This window comes from Stigmatopora nigra, unplaced genomic scaffold (genome assembly GCF_051989575.1).
Source record: "Stigmatopora nigra isolate UIUO_SnigA unplaced genomic scaffold, RoL_Snig_1.1 HiC_scaffold_24, whole genome shotgun sequence".
Lineage (NCBI taxonomy): Eukaryota > Metazoa > Chordata > Actinopteri > Syngnathiformes > Syngnathidae > Stigmatopora > Stigmatopora nigra.
This window is the reverse complement of record NW_027551603.1, coordinates 2,750,680-2,762,729: the sequence shown is the minus strand read 5'-3', so window position 1 is coordinate 2,762,729 and position 12,050 is coordinate 2,750,680. Positions and strand designations below refer to the sequence as shown.

General features: G+C 47.6%; 36 pseudogenes; all 36 read left to right on the top strand.

Annotated features, from left to right (window-relative positions):
* The first annotated feature begins 3,671 nt into the window (after positions 1–3,671).
* Positions 3,672–3,790, top strand: LOC144187897 (5S ribosomal RNA; annotated as a pseudogene).
* A 56-nt stretch (positions 3,791–3,846) lies between these two features.
* LOC144191232 (5S ribosomal RNA) lies at positions 3,847–3,965 on the top strand (annotated as a pseudogene).
* A 56-nt stretch (positions 3,966–4,021) lies between these two features.
* Positions 4,022–4,150, top strand: LOC144182957 (5S ribosomal RNA; annotated as a pseudogene).
* Positions 4,151–4,206: 56 nt separating this feature from the next.
* Positions 4,207–4,325, top strand: LOC144190429 (5S ribosomal RNA; annotated as a pseudogene).
* Positions 4,326–4,381: 56 nt separating this feature from the next.
* LOC144185360 (5S ribosomal RNA) lies at positions 4,382–4,500 on the top strand (annotated as a pseudogene).
* Positions 4,501–4,556: 56 nt separating this feature from the next.
* LOC144190813 (5S ribosomal RNA) lies at positions 4,557–4,675 on the top strand (annotated as a pseudogene).
* A 56-nt stretch (positions 4,676–4,731) lies between these two features.
* LOC144188918 (5S ribosomal RNA) lies at positions 4,732–4,850 on the top strand (annotated as a pseudogene).
* A 56-nt stretch (positions 4,851–4,906) lies between these two features.
* LOC144190657 (5S ribosomal RNA) lies at positions 4,907–5,025 on the top strand (annotated as a pseudogene).
* Positions 5,026–5,081: 56 nt separating this feature from the next.
* LOC144183600 (5S ribosomal RNA) lies at positions 5,082–5,200 on the top strand (annotated as a pseudogene).
* A 231-nt stretch (positions 5,201–5,431) lies between these two features.
* Positions 5,432–5,560, top strand: LOC144183068 (5S ribosomal RNA; annotated as a pseudogene).
* A 56-nt stretch (positions 5,561–5,616) lies between these two features.
* On the top strand, positions 5,617–5,745 carry LOC144184263 (5S ribosomal RNA; annotated as a pseudogene).
* Positions 5,746–5,801: 56 nt separating this feature from the next.
* On the top strand, positions 5,802–5,920 carry LOC144189083 (5S ribosomal RNA; annotated as a pseudogene).
* A 56-nt stretch (positions 5,921–5,976) lies between these two features.
* Positions 5,977–6,095, top strand: LOC144182130 (5S ribosomal RNA; annotated as a pseudogene).
* A 56-nt stretch (positions 6,096–6,151) lies between these two features.
* Positions 6,152–6,270, top strand: LOC144188071 (5S ribosomal RNA; annotated as a pseudogene).
* Positions 6,271–6,326: 56 nt separating this feature from the next.
* On the top strand, positions 6,327–6,445 carry LOC144188354 (5S ribosomal RNA; annotated as a pseudogene).
* Positions 6,446–6,501: 56 nt separating this feature from the next.
* LOC144191644 (5S ribosomal RNA) lies at positions 6,502–6,620 on the top strand (annotated as a pseudogene).
* Positions 6,621–6,676: 56 nt separating this feature from the next.
* LOC144188917 (5S ribosomal RNA) lies at positions 6,677–6,795 on the top strand (annotated as a pseudogene).
* Positions 6,796–6,851: 56 nt separating this feature from the next.
* On the top strand, positions 6,852–6,970 carry LOC144190164 (5S ribosomal RNA; annotated as a pseudogene).
* Positions 6,971–7,026: 56 nt separating this feature from the next.
* Positions 7,027–7,145, top strand: LOC144183833 (5S ribosomal RNA; annotated as a pseudogene).
* A 56-nt stretch (positions 7,146–7,201) lies between these two features.
* Positions 7,202–7,320, top strand: LOC144181953 (5S ribosomal RNA; annotated as a pseudogene).
* Positions 7,321–7,376: 56 nt separating this feature from the next.
* LOC144186033 (5S ribosomal RNA) lies at positions 7,377–7,485 on the top strand (annotated as a pseudogene).
* Positions 7,486–7,541: 56 nt separating this feature from the next.
* LOC144189183 (5S ribosomal RNA) lies at positions 7,542–7,660 on the top strand (annotated as a pseudogene).
* Positions 7,661–7,716: 56 nt separating this feature from the next.
* On the top strand, positions 7,717–7,835 carry LOC144182857 (5S ribosomal RNA; annotated as a pseudogene).
* Positions 7,836–7,891: 56 nt separating this feature from the next.
* Positions 7,892–8,010, top strand: LOC144181877 (5S ribosomal RNA; annotated as a pseudogene).
* A 56-nt stretch (positions 8,011–8,066) lies between these two features.
* On the top strand, positions 8,067–8,195 carry LOC144182689 (5S ribosomal RNA; annotated as a pseudogene).
* Positions 8,196–8,251: 56 nt separating this feature from the next.
* LOC144188379 (5S ribosomal RNA) lies at positions 8,252–8,370 on the top strand (annotated as a pseudogene).
* A 56-nt stretch (positions 8,371–8,426) lies between these two features.
* LOC144190742 (5S ribosomal RNA) lies at positions 8,427–8,545 on the top strand (annotated as a pseudogene).
* Positions 8,546–8,601: 56 nt separating this feature from the next.
* On the top strand, positions 8,602–8,720 carry LOC144188567 (5S ribosomal RNA; annotated as a pseudogene).
* Positions 8,721–8,776: 56 nt separating this feature from the next.
* LOC144189344 (5S ribosomal RNA) lies at positions 8,777–8,895 on the top strand (annotated as a pseudogene).
* A 56-nt stretch (positions 8,896–8,951) lies between these two features.
* LOC144190203 (5S ribosomal RNA) lies at positions 8,952–9,070 on the top strand (annotated as a pseudogene).
* Positions 9,071–9,126: 56 nt separating this feature from the next.
* On the top strand, positions 9,127–9,245 carry LOC144183773 (5S ribosomal RNA; annotated as a pseudogene).
* A 56-nt stretch (positions 9,246–9,301) lies between these two features.
* LOC144189050 (5S ribosomal RNA) lies at positions 9,302–9,420 on the top strand (annotated as a pseudogene).
* Positions 9,421–9,476: 56 nt separating this feature from the next.
* On the top strand, positions 9,477–9,595 carry LOC144188122 (5S ribosomal RNA; annotated as a pseudogene).
* Positions 9,596–9,651: 56 nt separating this feature from the next.
* On the top strand, positions 9,652–9,770 carry LOC144189673 (5S ribosomal RNA; annotated as a pseudogene).
* Positions 9,771–9,826: 56 nt separating this feature from the next.
* Positions 9,827–9,945, top strand: LOC144182408 (5S ribosomal RNA; annotated as a pseudogene).
* Positions 9,946–10,001: 56 nt separating this feature from the next.
* On the top strand, positions 10,002–10,120 carry LOC144187727 (5S ribosomal RNA; annotated as a pseudogene).
* Positions 10,121–12,050: the final 1,930 nt, after the last annotated feature.

Genomic DNA, 12,050 nt, shown 5'->3' with positions numbered 1-12,050 from the left:
CTATTGCCACCTCAATTCGGGGAACAAACAGCTAAACTGATAGCATTAAAGAGGATATAACTTTGTGTGAAACTTGAAGGAATTTTTTTACAAACGGTTAAAATGCTAGAGTGGGGGTGTGTATATTAAAGGATCTACTAATGAATGCGGGCTGGATCCAGACTTTCCGGAATGTGGGGTATTCATGGCGTCCTCGAGAATTTGTGGATTTTCTCCGGGTACTCCAGTTTACTCCCACAAAATGAAATTATGGATGCTAGACTGGTTGAACACACTAAATTCTTTTTTTATGAGTGTGAGCGTGAATGATAGTTTGTCTTTTTGTGTTTTTTGATTGGCAGACCACCGAGACATAATCTATCAATAAAAGATCAATAAAGAAAATAATTTGGGCTTGAGTCAAGGGAAGACCTATGTCTCGACAAGGGGGAGGTGGCCTTGCTACAACGGCACTACAAGGCTTAGGGTTTAAATCTATATGCATACCCACATATCCATTTCAAAAAAATACATATAGATTTTATTTTATTTTATTAGATCATATGGATATCATTCCACGATATGGAATTCCAGAAACTATTTATAGTGATAATGGCTCCCATTTTGTTAATATAATAGTTGTCTACCATCCACAATTGGCGGACCTTATATGAAGTCCTGTTTGGTAGACCTTACAAATTGTTATTATTCACCACACAATGACAATTGGATGATGAGGCGAATCTATCAGAGAAAAAAAAACGCACACACCAAATTTAGACTATCAGAGGGAGATTTTGCTTCTTAACAGGAAACGGACGAAGCGACGGTGATTCTTGAAGACTGGATGCTGATAAGCAGCATAAAAGAAGAAACATCGGAGCAACGCAAAGTGGGAGGGTCCTTGTTACTGAAAGGGGACACGGATGCACCTTTCCCACAGTAAGAAGGTTGTCTAAATTGAAACGTTTCAAGAGGAAAACTCCCTAAACAAAGACAAAAAGTCATGTTGAAAACAATTATTGCTTTTGGGGCAATGAGATTAATGATGATTGTGATTCTATTCCTTTCCACAGTAGGGTTGTTTTCTCCAGTTGGAGAAAAAGGCGGAGGCGTTTCAATTGAGGATACACCTTCTTACGGGAGGGTAAACCGAGAAACATACACATTTACATTTAATTAACATTACCTACTAAATCAAATTTCCAAAATGAAAATATATATTTGGACTCGGCGACGTCCCGGTTGCCATACAAAGGGGCAATCTATGGTGGGAAATATGTGTGGTACATTAACAGCAAAAAATTGAAGATTGGGAAAAGCCTTGTTGCAGAAATTGGTCAAGATTGGAAAGCTTGGACTGACATATTAACCTGTGAAAATGTATTTCTGAAACAGGGATTTCCCAAACGGGGGATAATTGGGCGCTGTTAATGGAGTGTAAAGAGGACAAGCACTAGGTGGAGCTACTTTGGTAAAAGGGTGGTCTCAATTGAAACATTGAGGGGACGGGTAAAATAAACTTTCTGACTTAATAAAATACGGGAAACACCAATATTAATTGAAAAGATTATTGCTCAGCAAGCAATACCATAAAACTATAGGGAACTCTTTTATATTGGGTTTGACGTCTCCATATAGTTTCAATTGAGACTAAACCATCTTACAAAAGATTAGGATAACCTACCAGACAAGGGAAAAAACGATGGGGTCTAACAACTCCCTCAATCACCATTCTTTTGGGGAAAAGTGTTTTTACAAATGAAAAAACGTGTCCTACTTGGCAAGAAAAAAAAAAAAATATTGAAACAGTGTTTATCCTGTTACGCAGTAAATAGGAAGTCAATTTTTCCACTGTTTAATCATTTTACCTGCTTAAACCTTACAGGGCATGGTCTGAAGCTGGGGGCGATAAATGACGTGGTGTACCGGCGTTCTAAAACAAACTACACCCCTGATACCACGTTCTGGCCTATGGTGGCGGGGTGGTAGATAAATTATACGACTCCTGCCGAAACGCGGCAGGACTAGGTACTTTGGTCTCACTGCTCTTACCGATGTCTGTTTTTCCATCCACAGTGGAGGAGATACAATTGGCGGCTCATAATTCGGCTGAAGGGTCGACCCTCCCGACATCGTCGAGAGGCATGGAGGGAAGGAGATCCAACATACATTGATGCGATTGGCATCCCCTGGGGCGTACCAGATGAGTATAAGCTGGCTAATCAGATCGCAGCAGGTTGGGAGTCTATCTTCCTTCTAATCACCCCAAACAAAAATGTGGATAGAATAAATTACTTACATTACAATGTTCAAAACTTGGAAATTATACTGAACAGGGATTTGTGGCCATGAAGGAACAACTGGCAGCTACCAGTCTGATGGCGTTCCAGAATCGCATAGCGGTGGATATGATCCTTGAAACAGGGGGCGTGTGTGCAATGTTTGGAAAACAATGTTGCACCTTCATACCGAACAACGCGTCACCCAGTGGGTCTCTCACCAGGGCCATTACTGGCCTGCAAACACTGAACCGCAATATGCAAGAGCACTCTGGAGTAGATACGTCCGCATTGTCAGATTGGTGGGATAAGACCTTTGGAAAATCTAAAGATTTGGCTACATCCTTCGTGGTTACTATAGGCACAATTACCGCTATCCTAACATTGTGTGGGTGATGTAGTATCCCCTGTTTGCGCTCCTTGCTAAGCCGACTTATAACTACTGCAATTGCCCCTACAAATTCTAAAGTACATGAGTTGTATCTTATGGGACGGTTTGGGGAAAGCAGTGAGGTCCAGGAGTACGGTAAATCCGAGGACCAATTGGACGAATATAATTATGTTTTTTCTCTTTCAGACCAGCCATGGGAGTAAGGAGTAGGCGGGAAAAATCACAGTCACCCGACATTACCATTTAGTGATTACTAAGAAATGACTAATAACATACATATTATAAAAACGGGGGAATGTTGGGTTTGTTCTGTTTTACTATTATAATAGTTATATTAATTCATTTCTTTATTAAATCATTCTCTTTCTTTTCTCTGTATTAATTCATTACTTTGTTAAATCATTCTCTTTCTGTTTTTCAAAAGTGTTGAGGTCACACCAAGTCATCTTTAACCTGGACAGCCTGTTCCAGGATGGTTATACAAACAATCCACCCAATCTGGGTCCTTGAGATTTGGTGGGCCCTTGGTGACGAGGACAGGGCTATTCGGACAATAACAAGAATATTGTTATCGTTATGTAACCGTACACTTCGGGTTTTTCTGTATGTAACGATTATATGATTATGATTATATTATATGATTCTTAGGTCAAGGAGGTTGTATAATTACTCTAATCTACATGTTGTTAGGTCTAGTCCCTGTTTTTGTTCTTAGTAAAATACTTTGATTGTTATTGTAGTCCCAGATGTTGTTTTTACTCATACGTGATGGAATGATCAACAACTCTGTAACTTGTGACCATAAGAATGGGACGAAAACGTCTATTCGGGAAGACGTTCTGAAGTTGTAAGGTGACACTTGCTGTAACGCTCCCCTCCGGAGGCTTTTATCTGTTGTATCCATTTCTATTTAATTAAATGTCAATAATTGAATAAGATGTCTTCCTGCAGTTATTGATAATTACGGACGAAGGTAATTATTAATGAACCTGACAGTGTCCATCTGCTAGTGCAGTACCGCTCACGGCCATACCACCCTGAAAAGGCCCGATCTCGTGCGATCTCGGAAGCCAAGCATGGTTCGGCCTGGTTAGTACCTGATTGGGAGACCGCTTGGGAATACCAGGTGCTGTGAGCATCATACCCCGCATCTTTTTCGACATTTCATGGGTGTCCATCTGCTGGTGCAGTACCGCTCACGGCCATACCACCCTGAAAAGGCCCGATCTCGCCCGATCTCGGAAGCCAAGCATGGTTCGGCCTGTTTAGTACCTGATTGGGAGACCGCTTGGGAATGCCAGGTGCTGTGAGCATCATACCCCGCATCTTTTTCGACATTTCATGGGTGTCCATCTGCTAGTGCAGTACCGCTCACGGCCATACCACCCTGAAAAGGCCCGATCTCGTCCGATCTCGTCCGATCTCGGCAGCCAAGCATGGTTCGGCCTGGTTAGTACCTGATTGGGAGACCGCTTGGGAATACCAGGTGCTGTGAGCATCATACCCCGCATCTTTTTCGACATTTCATGGGTGTCCATCTGCAAGAGCAGTACCGCTCACGGCCATACCACCCTGAAAAGGCCCGATCTCGTCCGATCTCGGCAGCCAAGCATTGTTCGGCCTGGTTAGTACCTGATTGGGAGACCGCTTGGGAATACCAGGTGCTGTGAGCGTCATACCCCGCATCTTTTTCGACATTTCATGGGTGTCCATCTGCAAGAGCAGTACCGTTCACGGCCATACCACCCTGAAAAGGCCCGATCTCGTCCGATCTCGGAAGCCAAGCATGGTTCGGCCTGGTTAGTACCTGATTGGGAGACCGCTTGGGAATACCAGGTGCTGTGAGCATCATACCCCGAATCTTTTTCGACATTTCATGGGTGTCCATCTGCTAGTACAGTACCGCTCACGGCCATACCACCCTGAAAAGGCCTGATCTCGTCCGATCTCGTAAGCCAAGCATGGTTCGGCCTGGTTAGTACCTGATTGGGAGACCGCTTGGGAATACCAGGTGCTGTGAGCATCATACCCCGCATCTTTTTCGACATTTCATGGGTGACCATCTGCTAGTGCAGTACCGCTCACGGCCATACCACCCTGAAAAGGCCCGATCTCGTCCGATCTCGGCAGCCAAGCATGGTTCGGCCTGTTTAGTACCTGATTGGGAGACCGCTTGGGAATACCAGGTGCTGTGAGCATCATACCCCGCATCTTTTTCGACATTTCATGGGTGTCTATCTGAAAGAGCAGTACCGCCCACGGCCATACCACCCTGAAAAGGCCCGATCTCGTCCGATCTCGGAAGCCAAGCATGGTTCGGCCTGTTTAGTACCTGTTTGGGAGACCGCTTGGGAATACCAGGTGCTGTGAGCATCATACCCCGCATCTTTTTCGACATTTCATGGGTGTCCATCTGCAAGAGCAGTACCGCCCAAGGCCATACCACCCTGAAAAGGCCCGATCTCGTCCGAACTCGGAAGCCAAGCATGGTTCGGCCTGGTTAGTATCTGTTTGGGAGACCGCTTGGGAATACCAGGTGCTGTGAGCATCATACCCCGCATCTTTTTCGACATTTCATGGGTGTCCATCTGCAAGAGCAGTACCGCTCACGGCCTTACCACCCTGAAAAGGCCCGATCTTGTCCGATTTTGGCAGCCAAACATGGTCCGGCCTGGTTCGTACCTGATTGGGAGACCGCTTGGGAATACCAGGTGCTGCGAGCATCATACCCCGCATCTTTTTCGACATTTCATGGGTGTCCATCTGCAAGAGCAGTACCGCTCACGGCCATACCACCCTGATAAGGCCCGATCTCGTCCGATCTCGTCCGATCTCGGCAGCCAAGCATGGTTTGGCCTGGTTAGTACCTGATTGGGAGACCACTTGGGAATACCAGGTGCTGTGAGCATCATACCCCGCATCTTTTTCCACATTTCATGGGTGTCCATCTGCTAGTGCAGTACCGCTCACGGCCATACCACCCTGATAAGGCCCGATCTCGTCCGATTTCGTCCGATCTCGGCAGCCAAGCATGGTTCGGCCTGGTTAGTACCTGATTGGGAGACCGCTTGGGAATACCAGGTGCTGTGAGCATCATACCCCGCATCTTTTTCGACATTTCATGGGTGTCCATCTGCTAGTGCAGTACCGCTCACGGCCATACCACCCTGAAAAGGCCCGATCTCGTCCGATCTCGGTAGCCAAGCATGGTTCGGCCTGTTTAGTACCTGATTGGGAGACCGCTTGGGAATACCAGGTGCTGTGAGCATCATACCCCGCATCTTTTTCGACATTTCATGGGTGTCCATCTGCTAGTGCAGTACCGCTCACGGCCATACCAGCCTGAAAAGGCCCGATCTCGTCCGATCTCGGAAGCTAAGCATGGTTCGGCCTGTTTAGTACCTGATTGGGAGACCGCTTGGGAATACCAGTTGCTGTGAGCATCATACCCCGCATCTTTTTCGACATTTCATGGGTGTCCATCTGCAAGAGCAGTACCGCTCACGGCCATACCACCCTGAAAAGGCCCGATCTCGTCCGATCTCGAAAGCCAAGCATGGTTCGGCCTGGTTAGTACCTGATTGGGAGACCGCTTGGGAATACCAGGTGCTGTGAGCATCATACCCCGCATCTTTTTCGACATTTCATGGGTGTCCATCTGCTAGTGCAGTACCGCTCACGGCCATACCACCCTGAAAAGGCCCGATCTCGTCCGATCTCGGCAGCCAAGCATGGTTCGGCCTGTTTAGTACCTGATTGGGAGACCACTTGGGAATACCAGGTGCTGTGAGCATCATACCCCGCATCTTTTTCGACATTTCATGGGTGTCCATCTGCAAGAGCAGTACCGCTCACGGCCATACCACCCTGAAAAGGCCCGATCTCGTCCGATCTCGGAAGCCAAGCATGGTTCGGCCTGGTTAGTACCTGATTGGGAGACCGCTTGGGAATACCAGGTGCTGTGAGCATCATACCCCGCATCTTTATCGACATTTCATGGGTGTCCATCTGCTAGTGCAGTACCGCTCACGGCCATACCACCCTGAAAAGGCCCGATCTCGTCCGATCTCGGCAGCCAAGCATGGTTCGGCCTGTTTAGTACCTGATTGGGAGACCGCTTGGGAATACCAGGTGCTGTGAGCATCATACCCCGCATCTTTTTCGACATTTCATGGGTGTCCATCTGCAAGTGCAGTACCGCTCACGGCCATACCACCCTGAAAAGGCCCGATCTCGCCCGATCTCGGAAGCCAAGCATGGTTCGGCCTGTTTAGTACCTGATTGGGAGACCGCTTGGGAATACCAGGTGCTGTGAGCATCATACCCCGCATCTTTTTCGACATTTCATGGGTGTCCATCTGCAAGTGCAGTACCGCACATGGCCATACCACCCTGAAAAGGCCCAATCTCGTCCGATCTTGGAAGCCAAGCATGGTTCGGCCTGTTTGGTACCTGATTGGGAGACCGCTTGGGAATACCAGGTGCTGTGAGCATCATACCCCGCATCTTTCTCGACATTTCATGGGTGTCCATCTGCAAGAGCAGTACCGCTCACGGCCATACCACCCTGAAAAGGTGCGATCTCGTCCGATCTCGGAAGCCAAGCATGGTTCGGCCTGTTTAGTACCTGATTGGGAGACCGCTTGGGAATACCAGGTGCTGTGAGCATCATACCCCGCATCTTTTTCGACATTTCATGGGTGTCCATCTGCAATAGCAGTACCGCTCACGGCCATACCACCCTGAAAAGGCCCGATCTCGGAAGCCAAGCATGGTTCGGCCTGGTTAGTACCTGATTGGGAGACCGCTTGGGAATACCAGGTGCTGTGAGCATCATACCCCGCATCTTTTTCGACATTTCATGGGTGTCCATCTGCTAGTGCAGTACCGCTCACGGCCATACCACCCTGAAAAGGCCCGATCTCGTCCGATCTCGGAAGCCAAGCATGGTTCGGCCTGTTTAGTACCTGATTGGGAGACCGCTTGGGAATACCAGGTGTTGTGAGCATCATACCCCGCATCTTTTTCGACATTTCATGGGTGTCCATCTGCATGAGCAGTACCGCTCACGGCCATACCACCCTGAAAAGGTCCGATCTCGTCCGATCTCGGAAGCCAAGCATGGTTCGGCCTGTTTAGTACCTGATTGGGAGACCGCTTGGGAATACCAGGTCCTGTGAGCATCATACCCCGCATCTTTTTCGACATTTCATGGGTGTCCATCTGCTAGTGCAGTACCGCTCACGGCCATACCACCCTGAAAAGGCCCGATCTCGTCCGATCTCGGCAGTCAAGCATGGTTCGGCCTGGTTAGTACCTGATTGGGAGACCGCTTGGGAATACCAGGTGCTGTGAGCATCATACCCCGCATCTTTTTCGACATTTCATTGGTGTCCATCTGCAAGAGCAGTACCGCTCACGGCCATACCACCCTGATAAGGCCCGATCTCGCCCGATCTCGTCCGATCTCGGCAGCCAAGCATGGTTCGGCCTGGTTAGTACCTGATTGGGAGACCGCTTGGGAATACCAGGTGCTGTGAGCATCATACCCCGCATCTTTTTCGACATTTCATGGGTGTCCATCTGCAAGTAGAGTACCGCTCACGGCCATACCACCCTGATAAGGCCCGATCTCGTCTGATCTCGGCAGCCAAGCATGGTTCGGCCTGGTTAGTACCTGATTGGGAGACCGCTTGGGAATACCAGGTGCTGTGAGCATCATACCCCGCATCTTTTTCGACATTTCATGGTAGTCCATCTGCTAGTGCAGTACCGCTCACGGCCATACCACCCTGAAAAGGCCCGATCTCGTCCGATCTTGGAAGCCAAGCATGGTTCGGCCTTGTTAGTACCTGGTTGGGAGACCGCTTGGGAATACCAGGTGCTGTGAGCATCATACCCCGCATCTTTTTCGACATTTCATGGGTGTCCATCTGCTAGTGCAGTACCGCTCACGGCCATACCACCCTGAAAAGGACCGATCTCGTCCGATCTCGGAAGCCAAGCAAGGTTCGGCCTGGTTAGTACCTGATTGGGAGACCGCTTGGGAATACCAGGTGCTGTGAGCATCATACCCCGCATCTTTTTCGACATTTCATGGGTGTCCATCTGCAAGAGAAGTACCGCTCACGGCCATACCACCCTGAAAAGGCCTGATCTCGTCCGATCTCGGAAGCCAAGCATGGTTTGGCCTGGTTAGTACCTGATTGGGAGACTGCTTGGGAATACCAGGTGCTGTGAGCATCATACCCCGCATCTTTTTCGACATTTCATGGGTGTCCATCTGCAAGAGCAATACCGCTCACGGCCATACCACCCTGAAAAGGCCCGATCTCGTCCGATCTAGGAAGCCAAGCATGGTTCGGCCTGGTTAGTACCTGATTGGGAGACCGCTTGGGAATACCAGGTGCTGTGAGCATCATACCCCGCATCTTTTTCGACATTTCATGGGTGTCCATCTGCTAGTGCAGTACCGCTCACGGCCATACCACCCTGAAAAGGCCCGATCTCGCCCGATCTCGGAAGCCAAGCATGGTTCGGCCTGTTTAGTACCTGATTGGGAGACCGCTTGGGAATACCAGGGGCTGTGTGCATCATACCCCGCATCTTTTTCGACATTTCATGGGTGTCCATCTGCTAGTGCAGTACCGCTCACGGCCATACCACCCTGAAAAGGCCCGATCTCGTCCGATCTCGGAAGCCAAGCAAGGTTCGGCCTGGTTAGTACCTGATTGGGAGACCGCTTGGGAATACCAGGTGCTGTGAGCATCATACCCCGCATCTTTTTCGACATTTCATGGGTGTCCATCTGCAAGAGAAGTACCGCTCACGGCCATACCACCCTGAAAAGGCCCGATCTCGTCCGATCTCGGAAGCCAAGCATGGTTTGGCCTGGTTAGTACCTGATTGGGAGACCACTTGGGAATACCAGGTGCTGTGAGCATCATACCCCGCATCTTTTTCGACATTTCATGGGTGTCCATCTGCAAGAGCAGTACCGCTCACGGCCATACCACCCTGAAAAGGCCCGATCTCGTCCGATCTAGGAAGCCAAGCATGGTTTGGCCTGGTTAGTACCTGATTGGGAGACCGCTTGGGAATACCAGGTGCTGTGAGCATCATACCCTGCATCTTTTTCGACATTTCATGGGTGTCCATCTGCTAGTGCAGTACCGCTCACGGCCATACCACCCTGAAAAGGCCCGATCACGCCCGATCTCGGAAGCCAAGCATGGTTCGGCCTGTTTAGTACCTGATTGGGAGACCGCTTGGGAATACCAGGTGCTGTGTGCATCATACCCCGCATCTTTTTCGACATTTCATGGGTGTCCATCTGCTAGTGCAGTACCGCTCACGGCCATACCACCCTGAAAAGGCCCGATCTCGTCCGATCTCGGAAGCCAAGCATGGTTCGGCCTGTTTAGTACCTGATTGGGAGACCGCTTGGGAATACCAGGTGCTGTGAGCATCATACCCCGCATCTTTTTCGACATTTCATGGGTGTCTGTTGGGTTTGTTCTGTTTTACTATTATAATAGTTATATTAATTCATTTCTTTATTAAATCATTCTCTTTCTTTTCTCTGTATTAATTCATTACTTTGTTAAATCATTCTCTTTCTGTTTTTCAAAAGTGTTGAGGTCACACCAAGTCATCTTTAACCTGGACAGCCTGTTCCAGGATGGTTATACAAACAATCCACCCAATCTGGGTCCTTGAGATTTGGTGGGCCCTTGGTGACGAGGACAGGGCTATTCGGACAATAACAAGAATATTGTTATCGTTATGTAACCGTACACTTCGGGTTTTTCTGTATGTAACGATTATATGATTATGATTATATTATATGATTCTTAGGTCAAGGAGGTTGTATAATTACTCTAATCTACATGTTGTTAGGTCTAGTCCCTGTTTTTGTTATTAGTAAAATACTTTGATTGTTATTGTAGTCCCAGATGTTGTTTTTACTCATACGTGATGGAATGATCAACAACTCTGTAACTTGTGACCATAAGAATGGGACGAAAACGTCTATTCGAGGAGACGTTCGGAAGTTGTAAGGTGACACTTGCTGTAACGCTCCCCTCCGGAGGCTTTTATCTGTTGTATCCATTTCTATTTAATTAAATGTCAATAATTGAATAAGATGTCTTCCTGCAGTTATTGATAATTACGGACGAAGGTAATTATTAATGAACCTGACATTTTGGTCCTTCTGAGCCATGGAGGTCAATATACCGGAGCGAGAACCCAGGCGCTGCTGTTCGACATCTGGTAAGTGACCGTGCGCACGGCGTCTTCAAAACCCTTGGTGGGCCGGAGTTTTTCGACGGGGGCGCCTGGATTCTCGGCGGTTGAAGACTTTTCCTGCTGGAGGGAGACATCTGATGGATCTCGGGTAAGTCCACATTAATGTCTGCATGTTGTGACGGTGTTTCCAAATGCGTTAAAGGGACATTGTATGTGAGGTCCATTGTGGGCTGGTTTCGCGTCCTGGGTGACGGCGACAAAACCCTGTGTTTATACTAGTCAATGGCAGGTACGGTGGGGCACTTTGCTGGAAAGTGTCCTGTGTCTCAGGGGTAGGCACGAATGTATTGTACTGGAGGTACAATGGTGGGGCTGGGAAGTGTCCTGTGTCTAAAGGGTAGGCACGAATATGTTGTAAATGTTGTATGGTGTTTGTGTGGTTTCTGCAGTAAAATTAAGATAAGCCTAGGAAATACAGTCGAAGGAGTGATAATAATAAAAATAGAGTGATAATAATAAAAATAGATATAATAAAGTTAACTGTGTGAGGCACACGAACTCACTACAAAAAAGTAAAATATGGGAAACACGTGTTGTAAGGCGGGTTTGGATGACGATCCAAAAAATACGTCTAACTTGTAAGGATTGGAAAAAATTGGTAAGACAAAGCGCTTTAAAAATATTACACAGCTATATTTATGGATAAATAAATATGGGTTTGCTGGCCAGCTTAAAATGCATAAAATGCAGGATAATATATACACTAATGGAGGTAATATACATATATAAATAATATGTGAGTGGATAAAAGTGTAACAGCTTGTTCCACAGACACTAATGGAGGTAATATACGTATATAAATAATATGTGAGTGGATAAAAGTGTAACAGCTTGTTCCACAGACACTAATGGCGAAATAAGGCCGGGGAGAAGTTAAAAAATACTATTTTGGGAAAATAGTGGGGGCTCCCTCGGATAACGGGGATATATTTAAGACCGTGGCGGCGGGAAAGTACTGTTTGGTAAGGAAAAAATAGCGGGGCCTCCTCGGCTGACGGGGAAAATATTTACCGAGATAGGTGACGGGCGCGTAGGAAGTTTAACAAAAATAAAGGGAGCTAGAAAATTAATGGGGACACTGGTATTTG